We start from the raw sequence: 9,795 nt of genomic DNA, 5'->3' as shown, positions 1-9,795 counted from the left end.
ATAAATATACTCAAGAAAGAGAGATGTTGTGTAGAGAATTAGGCAGGAATAAAAATAAATTAGAAACAATGGAATTGTTTGAGAGGTCATCTGGGGATGTAGCTTTTGGGAGTATTTTTAGTTTTCTAAAAAGAACGGGTGTTTAGAGAGAATCTAATAGATTGTCTGATCCATACTCCATTCTGGAAGGTGGCGGTAATGCACCTATAAGTTGTTTGCCAACCGCCATTAAAAAAAGAGAAAAATAAGAAGAAGAAGAAGAGGAAGAAGACCCACACAACGGCACATGGTGAAAAAGCCGTGCTCGCTATTCCGAGGAGACCAGCTGTTCAACAGACTTCATCTTCGGAGCAGAGGAAGTTGGGTATGAAAAACACGAAAAACTTTCCAGACAATTGTTATTTTATTTGATGATTAAAGGTGATGTAAATATTTGTGTTTTAATTCACGTCGTATAAAAAAGCCGAATTACCAGTTAGCTTAGGCAGTTACAAAAAACAAGGATACATAAATGTATTTAAAAAGTTGTGGCTAAAATTATAACTTTTTTATTTTTTATTTTTATTTTTTTGCTTACTGAAAGTACGATAGGAGTGTGGTTTGCAGTAGTATGGCGTTGTACAGACATTTTTTTGAAGGGGTGTTGCTAACTGGCTAGAGCAGGATGTATCGGGTGGCATATTAAGACTTGTGCTGCTTTTCCGGGCTTAGTCACTATTTGTAAAATTCAATGGCATAGCACAATCTTTATCGGCTTCGAGGTACTGTGGCTGGAGTGGTTGTCTTATCTCACATGCCAATCACTGCGACACGCTCGCGCTCTCTACCCGATATGTACCATCAGCTTCTTTGCGCATGCGCAAACAGAATAACTTCCAGGTCGCCGTTGAATGTGCTTTATTAGTTTGAAAAGGATCAGAAAGTATTCCCATAATTTCCTACAGAATTCTATTGTCCCCAGAGAGCTCACAGTCTGCGCACAGCACGCCCAATTATGTGGGAGCTGTAACTTTGTGTTTTTTTATCAGTAGAGCACACAGAGAACCGACTTTAGCTAAACAACCGCCTTAGGCTATTACTACTTCTCAGCAGGGCAAAAACAAAACAAAGCGCCAATCTCCACCTAGTGGTCGGAGGCATTGACGCACCATACTTCACTGGAGCCTTCACACTCCAGCCCGGGGGGTGAATTTTTAATGTCATAATTTTAACATTACGCTAGGTTAGTGTTCACATTTATTTTCATTTTGGTTTAGTAAATTATTAGTGAATTAAACAGAAATAGCAGCTGTAGATATTCTCAGGTGTCTATATTTTCAACCCTGGATCTGTTTGGGTTTTCTGCTCCACAGCATGTTTGTGAAAACAAATGTCTCAACATTCAGGGAGAGGCTTTGGTCCTTAAGGCTGCCATTAACTCCTTTTACTTTATCAATTTGCAGTTAATTGTTAATACAATGATACTAGTATCATTATAATGCATAACTACACAGTCATTAAATTCAGTTAACAGTTAAAAAATGTTTTTAATACCAGAGATTTAATTTGAGATCAAATTGAAAATAATCTATTCTAAATCCTGAGAATTGGAATCAAATTGATTCTTGAAATTTGAATCAACCTTCCCTACTGACTTCCAAAGAGCCCATAATATTTTGGATAGATCTCAATCAGGCTTTGCACATCTTTCATAAAGCAGGCCTGCTTCATGATCGTGATGATATCAACACCATGCTTTGATTAAGTAGTAAACAACTTATAACTCATTCACAAGTGTTTATGAATTAAGAGTGGGCAAGAAAAAATGTTTCTTGCCAAATAGTGAACCTAATTAGTTCAACTATGTAATCATTCCAGAATTGCTTATATTAAACATTTCAGGCTAAGATACTGCCTTGTAAGTAAAACCAGTCAGTTTTGTCTCTTTTTAAGTCATGCAAAATCTTATTTGTGTGCAACTTTCTCTGCCAGGGAGTAACAAGAGGAGGGTGGAAACCCAGATGATGATGATCTTCTGGAATGACTGGCTGATGGAGGCGGATGGTATGTCATAACTACTGTATGAAAGACTTAAAGGAGCTTTAAGTAACTTAATGGTTAAAACCCAAACAACACATACACTATGCCTTTCACAGAGACTAGCCATTAACTCAACAGTTGATTGGTGCTGTAAAACTGCACTGAATTTTTACTTCCACAATACAGGTATAAGATGTTTTATTCTGTTCTAAATCTGGTCTGTTTCTTTTGCTGGTTTCCATGTTTGCAGGCTGCTGCTCTTTTGCCAAAATAAAATACCAAATGCTGCGCACTATTTTGGGAATTCTCAAATGATTGGCTCAGGAACCAGGAAGTAAGTACAAGCTACAGTCTGAACCAAAGTAGTTCTGGATCGTACCTCTAGGTTTGAAAAGAGAAACAAAATGTACTAAGAGGGAATGTTACTTCCATCCCGGATGACAAATGAGAATGATTTATTTATTTAACTGTAAATGTCTTACTAATAGTTATATACGTTGCGTTTTGCATTAGACAGTGTATCTCCCTTAAAAAAGAAGGCGATTATTCACAGGAAGCTGGCTCCCTGGTTTAATTTAGAGCTGCGTTCTTTTTGGGGAAAAAATGTTAGGAAATTGAAGAGAAAATGGAGCGCCACACACCACGAGGAATCCTACCTGATCTAGAAAAACAGTCTACTGTTGTATAAACAGACCCTTCACTGAGTTAGAGCAGCATATATTTAATCATTAATTGAGGGGATTAAAAAATAATCCTAGATTTGTCTTCATTAAAGTTGCCAAACTTACAGAGTCATAGCTCTGTCAATCCATCCATTCCCTTAGCTCTTAGCAGTAATCACTTAATGGGATTCTTCATAAATAAAATTAATTCCATTAAAAATAAAATCATTGGCATCCTCCCAAACATGATTACCTTGTCCTCAGTAAGTGAAGCAGCGTTGGAGGAATCTTTAGAACCTGCTCAGTGTCTGAACTGTTTAGAATTTTAGCTTCATCTAAACCTTCTACCTGTAAAGTGCAGACCAAAAGTTTGGACACACCTTCTCATTCAAAGAGTTCTCTTTATTTTCATGACTATGGAAATTGAAGATTCACATTAAAGGCATCAAAACTACAAATTAACACATGTAGAAATATATACTTAACAAAAAATGTGAAAAAACACAAAATATGTCTTATATTCTAGGTTCTTAAAGTAGCCACCCTTTGCTTTGATTACTGCTTCGCACACTCTTGGCATTCTCTTGATGAGCTTCAAGAGGTAGTCACCTGAAATGGTCTTCCTACAGTCTTGAATGAGTTCCCAGAGATGCTTAGCAATTGTTGGCCCTTTTGCCTTCACTCTGCGTTCCAGCTCAACCCAAACCATCTCCATTGGGTTCAGGTCTGGTGATTGTGGAGACCAGGTCATCTGGCGCAGCACGCCATCACTCTCCTTCTTGGTCAAATAGCCCTTACACAGCCTGGAGGTGTGTTTGGGGTCATGTTGTTGAAAAATAAATGATGGTCTAACTAAACGCAAACCGAATGGAATAGCATGCCGCTGCAAGATGCTGTGGTAGCCATGCTGGTTCAGTATGCCTTCAATTTTGAATAAATCCCCAACAGCGTCACCAGCAAAGCACCCCCACACCATCACACCTCCTCCTCCATGCTTCACAGTGGGAACCAGGCATGTAGAGTCCATCCGTTCACCTTTTCTGCGTCGCACAAAGACACGATGGTTGGAACCAAAGATCTCATATTTGGACTCATCAGACTGGTCTAATGTCCATTCCTTGTGTTATTTAGCCAAAGCAAGTCTCTTTTACTTGTGGCCTGTCCTTATCAGTGGTTTCCTAGCAGCTATTTTACCATGAAGGCCTGATTCACACAGTCTCTTACCAGTTGTTCTAGAGATATGTGCTGCTAGAACTCTGTGTGGCATTGACCAGGGGTCCGTTCTTCGTCAGTCGCTAACTCAGTTGGCTGGATTTGATTGTTGATGATTTGGCATGATCTTGGATTGTTTGGTTCTTCGAAACTCATCTCGGACTTGCTGTCATAGCAACATGTGCGCAAGCTTAAACCTGCTCGAGAGCAGGCTTATTTCCAGGGTTTCCGCGGGGCATTGAAAGTCATTAAAAGTCATTAAATGAAATGTTTTAAAATTAAGGCCTTAATTGGCATTAAAAGTCATTAAATGTGATTATCTGTGGCATTAAAAATAGCTTTTTTTTCTAAAACAAATACGGTCATAAAAACAGTTTCGTCCGATATATTTTCAGATATAACTGATTCCGCGTTGTGCGCGGAACTGCTTCCGGTTGATCGTAAAGCCGTATGTTTACAATGTTCGGCAAAGATGCTCGAGGGGGAGAAAGAGCTGGGGAATGGGGAAAAAGCTAAAAGTGGATGGAAAACATGGCCGCAGCCTGTCGATGATGGTAAGGATGATGAAGGAGTTTGCTGTGTGTGTAAAAAAAACAAAAATGAAGATGCACAATGGGTGTCAATGCTTCACGATCTCATTTGAAGTCGGACAGTGTATTTCAGGGTGTATGCGGCGCATACCCACTTATTTCTCAGTCAGCATTTTTCGGGAGCGATATTTGTGTCTTTTGTTTGAGCGCGCAGTGAGACAGGTATTCAGCGTTTAAACATCATGCGCGCGCGCGCTCAAAACTGATAAACTTTTCTCAATCCACTATCCTCGCTCGCGTTCGGTTCCGTGTCTGCCCGTGACATGATACTTCCACGCTCACCATCAGCTGTGCGCGGCTCGCTAGATTCTGTGCGCTCTGACTTCAAAAAAACTGTCCACCTCACCAGCCAATCACAGACAGGTTTCTTTCCATCCAATCAGAGTAGGGCTTGCAAATACTGCATTCAAATGGATTAAATGAAAATGCTGCAGCTTTTGGCAGAAATTAATAAACATAACGGTGGGATTTAAGAAAAAAACAAAAAAAACAACAACCAATAAACAGTTTCATATTTTAGCCTAAAATATTTAGTTTGGAATAATTCCTTGAGTTACTAAATGAGGTATGAAAAATCTTTTTGTCTCTTTTCTTTCCAGCTTCTGGGTGATGATACAAAAGTTTCTTGTGATCATAATCATCATCATTATTTAAAGAGCACTTTAACACGAGGTAAAACAAAATAACATCTAATAAAATTACTTGAGTAAAGACTCAACAGTTTAAAACAACAACAACAATAATAAGCTGTTTAAAACCTTAAAAACAAACAGATGTTCTTTAAACTGAACTCTAAGATAAACAGGTAACCATTGAAGGGAGGCCAGGATCGGGTAATGTGCTTTATTTTATGTTTTTCCATTAAAATGTGTGCAGCAACATTTGAACCAGCTGTAGACATCTGAGTGAGGACTGACCAATTCAGAGATAAAGAGAATTACACTAATCCAGCCATGATGAAATGAAGGCTTGGAGTAGTGTTTCCATATTTATGCCTTGAAAGAATAGGTTTCACCTTTGCTTTGTTCCTTACATGATAAAAATGACTTAACTGAGGCCCTTTTTGGCTGTCAAGTTTAAAATCACCGTCCATTTTAAAATCGAGGGGCTAAGCATTCATTGTCAGGGTGTCTAAATCAACAGGATCAACAGTTCTTTGGGTGTTTCAGCTGGTATATTTGACAATTCATGATTTGCAAAGACAAAGTGATTTGAGTTTTGATGTTCTCCTCGTTATTAACTTTAGCTCTTTCTATAGATTCTCTTTCTCATTCAATTTAGGACTTTCCATATGCCTTATCATCTAGGTCTATATTAAAAAACCTACAGTAAAGTATGAAATGTTGATTCTGGATGTAGTGTAGAAATTCCTTGAATATAAACCAAAGAAAATTGTACATTACCTGCCAGAAGCTGGGTAAAATCTTAAAAAAAAAAGAGACAACAGTATTTTCACGCCTCACGTAGTAGCTCAAGGAAATATTTTAATCTAAATGTTTTAGGCTAAATTATTTAGGCAAAAATGAGTAAACCCTAGTGATGGATTTTTGGGTAAACTAAATAAAGCAGTGTTACATGTCATTGTTTCTTAAACAGCATTTTTCTGAGCTGTGTCTAAAAGGGCAAACAATGAGAGTATGCCCACTTCTCCATGCCCACTTCTCCAGGGACCACTACACCACTGCGGACAGCCACAGATCAGCTGCAAGGAGCAGACAGCAGCTAACAATGTCAAGTTACTTTTCTGTAACCAACGCAGTCACGTCCACATTAGCTATCGCAAACAGCACAGCAGCAGCTGGAGCAAGCTCTACCGCCACTAATGTCCGGGAAATCAGATGATCTGTGATCAACATTTGGATCCAATGCAACACTGCATGCAGAGGTGTTCTGTTGTCTGAACACAGCCATCAACAAGTTTTCTCTCATTTATTATATATATATATATATATATATATATATATATATATATATATATATATATATATATATATATATATATATATATATATATATATATATAAATAAATAAATAAATAAATAAATAAATAAATAATATGGGTACTTGTTGATGGCATTAAATTTATTTATACGAGCATTAAAAGAGCATTAAAAAGCATTAAATTAGGGTTACTCATTCCTGTATAAACCCTGATTTCATGTAAACAGGATTAGATTGCAGCTTTATAAGCAGAGGAGATGGGAAGTCTGCCGTAGCCATGTCCATTTTTTACGACAGCAACCTGTTGCAGAAGGTGCAAGAATAATTTTGAGCTTTTGGAATTAATCGCGTATTGCGCAATAGACAGGATCCTTTAGCGCAGCGCGACAGTGTAATTGTAGAGAGATTTTTCTTGGTGGCTGTTATAAACAGACAAACACATCATTTAACAGTGGCTTTTAAAGAGGAAAGTGTTGGTGGAGCCATAAATCTAAAATATTTAAGTTATTTGTATGATGGTTTGCTTTTTATTTTTATCTTATTCAGTAAGAAGATTTGTTCAGGCCATATTTTTATGAAGTTTAGTTTTACTTTAAAAGGTTTATCTCAGATAACTCAATCCAGCCATACTAATCATAAACAACAGGTGTGTTCGAAGAACCCAATTAGCCAGATCATGATTAGCCGGATGAAATCATGTTGGATGTGTCATTTGATCTCGGATGTTTTAAGCAACGTACGAAGAACGGGCCCCTCTAATCTGAGCTGCTGTTAACCTGCGATTTCTGAGGCTGGTGACTCGGATGAACTTATCCTCCACAGCAGAGGTGACTCTTGGTCTTCCTTTCCTGGGGCGCTCCTCATGTGAGCCAGTTTCTTTGTAGCGCTTGATGGTTTTTGCAACTGCATTTGGGGACACTTTCAAAGTTTTCCCAATTTTTCGGACTGACTGACCTTCATTTCTTAAAGTAATGATGGTCACTCCTTTTTCTTTACTTGGCTGCTTTTTTCTTGCCATAATACAAATTCTAACAGTCTATTCAGTAGGACTATCAGCTGTGTGTCCACCTGACTTCTGCACAACACAACTGATGGTCCGAACCCCATTTATAAGGCAAGAAATCCCACTTATAAAACCTGACAGGGGACACCTGTGAAGTGAAAACTATTTCAGGTGACTACCTCTTGAAGCTCATCAAGAGAATGCCAAGAGTGTGCGAAGCAGTAATCAAAGCAAAAGGGTGGCAACTTTAAGAACCTAGAATATGACATATTTTCAGTTGTTTCACACTTCAAGTATATAATTCCACATGTGTTAATTCATAGTTTCGATGCCTTCAGTGTGAATCTACAATTTCCATAGTCATGAAAATAAAGAAAACTCTTTGAATGATAAGGTGTGTCCAAAATGTTGGTCTGTACTGTATGTTAGACCCAATCCCAACCAAGTTGTTTAAGGAGGTATTCCCTTTGATCAGTGGCCCTATTTTGGACATGATTAATCTATCCTTGGTGAATGGATATGTACCACAGGCTTTTAAAGTAGCTGGTATTAAACCTTTACTTAAGAAACCTCTTGATCAAGATGAGTTAGTAAATTACAGACCTATATCTAATCTTCTCTTTTTGTCTAAAATTCTTGAGAAAGTAGTTGCTAATCAACTATGTAAACATTTACAAAGTAATGACCTACTTGAGGAGTTTCAGTCAGGCTTCAGAGCTCATCATAGCACTGAAACAGCTCTGGTGAAGGTCACTAATGATATTCTCATGGCCTCAGATAATGGACTTGTGTCTGTACTTGTCCTGTTAGATCTCAGTGCTGCATTTGATACAGTTGATCACAATATTCTCCTACAAAGACTTGAGCATACTGTAGGGATTAAGGGAAAAGCATTAGGCTGGTTTAAATCTTATCTGTCGGACAGATTCCAGTTTGTTCATGTTAATAATAAATATTTTTCAAACTCTAGGGTCACTTGAGGAGTACCACAGGAACAGAAGTTGTAGGAGCCATAAATGTATTATGTTTATTTGTCACATGGTGAATGGTTGCTATGGTGATGCATGTCATGTGACACATTTGGTGAAGGGGGCTGGTTGCTTCAAAATAGGCGTGCTTACCTGTACCAGGTTTGACAGGAGAGAGGGGAGCGGGGTAGCCGTAATTTTTTGTTGACCGTTTAGCCGTGCTAAGATGAACTACAGATCATGTACCATATAGACCTATTTCCAATTGAGTGTAAACAACGTTGAAGGCCGCTGAATAATAAATTATTCACTATATAATCCTGGATTCAGTGCGCTTCTCTTCTCAAGCGACGGCAGCGCGTCAGACAAACAGGACCCTACCTTTCCCTCTCAAGCGACTAGGCTGATTCTTCCACAAAAAAATAAACTTCTTAATCACTCAATCTGGATGGCATTAACTTGGCCTCTAGTTGTAAAGTAGAAAAATTGGTGTTATTTTCGACCAAGACATGTCATTTAAATCCTATATTAAACAGGTTTCCAGAGTTTGCTTTTTTCACCTCAGGAATATCGCCAGAATTAGAAACATTCTGTCCAGGGGTGATGCTGAAAAACTAGTCCATACATTTGTTACTTAAAGGCTGGACTATTGTAATTCTTTACTATTAGGAAGTCGACAAAATGCAGTAATTTTACAACTTTTATGTGCAGTTTTCTCTCAAATGTCTTCCACAGGGAACACGGCCGGTGAGACTGGGACAAATTTGAATTTCTTGCATGGACAACATCCCACCGCTTGGCTTTTCTACCTCTCCAATGATTTAATTCTTGCATAGCGAGGACGGGTGATCCTGTGACTGCCTGTTCACCCTACATACAACCTCTTTGTCGGATACATGGGAGTGTGGCATCTTGCAGTCCCCTATATTTGGTTTAATCTGAATATATAGCTATTGACAAGCTGAGCAGTAAAAGTTAGGGTTTATACAGTTTTGGTGTTTTTCTTACCAGATGCTGTATCATCATTCCTGTGTTCATATCACTTTGAAATGTTTTGTTGGTCAATTTCAAAGTAAACAAACCATTGCAAACTTTTGAAAATTGTCTTCATTTTTTTTTATATGAATGTGAAACATTTTTACAAAGTATGATGAGTTATTGGTATGGATTGTTGAAAATCCCTTTTTAAATGCAAAACTCTGAGTTCTAAAATTAAATACAAGACGCATGGTGGTGCTCATTTTAATAGCTTTGAAACTCAACTTTGCAGCAAAAGGAGGCGTTGGTGTCAAGGACTCTTATTTTGAAATCTCAGTTGAACCGAAAGTAGCGTGTACGTAGTTTTATCATGACCGCATCGATCAGTAAGTGACGAACCAAGGTGTTTGTCTGAGCTAAT

The 9,795-nt window shown here is 38.1% G+C and overlaps 1 long non-coding RNA gene across 2 annotated transcripts; it reads left to right on the top strand.

Annotated features, from left to right (window-relative positions):
* Positions 1-245: 245 nt before the first annotated feature.
* On the top strand, positions 246-9,244 carry LOC118559037. 2 transcript variants are annotated; one of them, XR_004928606.1, is made up of 4 exons: positions 246-364; positions 1,972-2,043; positions 2,270-2,353; positions 9,132-9,244. It is a non-coding gene; the product is annotated as an uncharacterized LOC118559037 (long non-coding RNA). The 2 variants fall into 2 exon arrangements; XR_004928607.1 differs by lacking the exon at positions 246-364 and adding an exon at positions 1,204-1,222.
* The last annotated feature ends 551 nt before the right edge of the window (positions 9,245-9,795 follow it).

The sequence above is a fragment of the Fundulus heteroclitus genome, unplaced genomic scaffold, assembly GCF_011125445.2.
Source record: "Fundulus heteroclitus isolate FHET01 unplaced genomic scaffold, MU-UCD_Fhet_4.1 scaffold_207, whole genome shotgun sequence".
Lineage (NCBI taxonomy): Eukaryota > Metazoa > Chordata > Actinopteri > Cyprinodontiformes > Fundulidae > Fundulus > Fundulus heteroclitus.
This window is presented reverse-complemented; position numbering and strand designations above follow the sequence as displayed.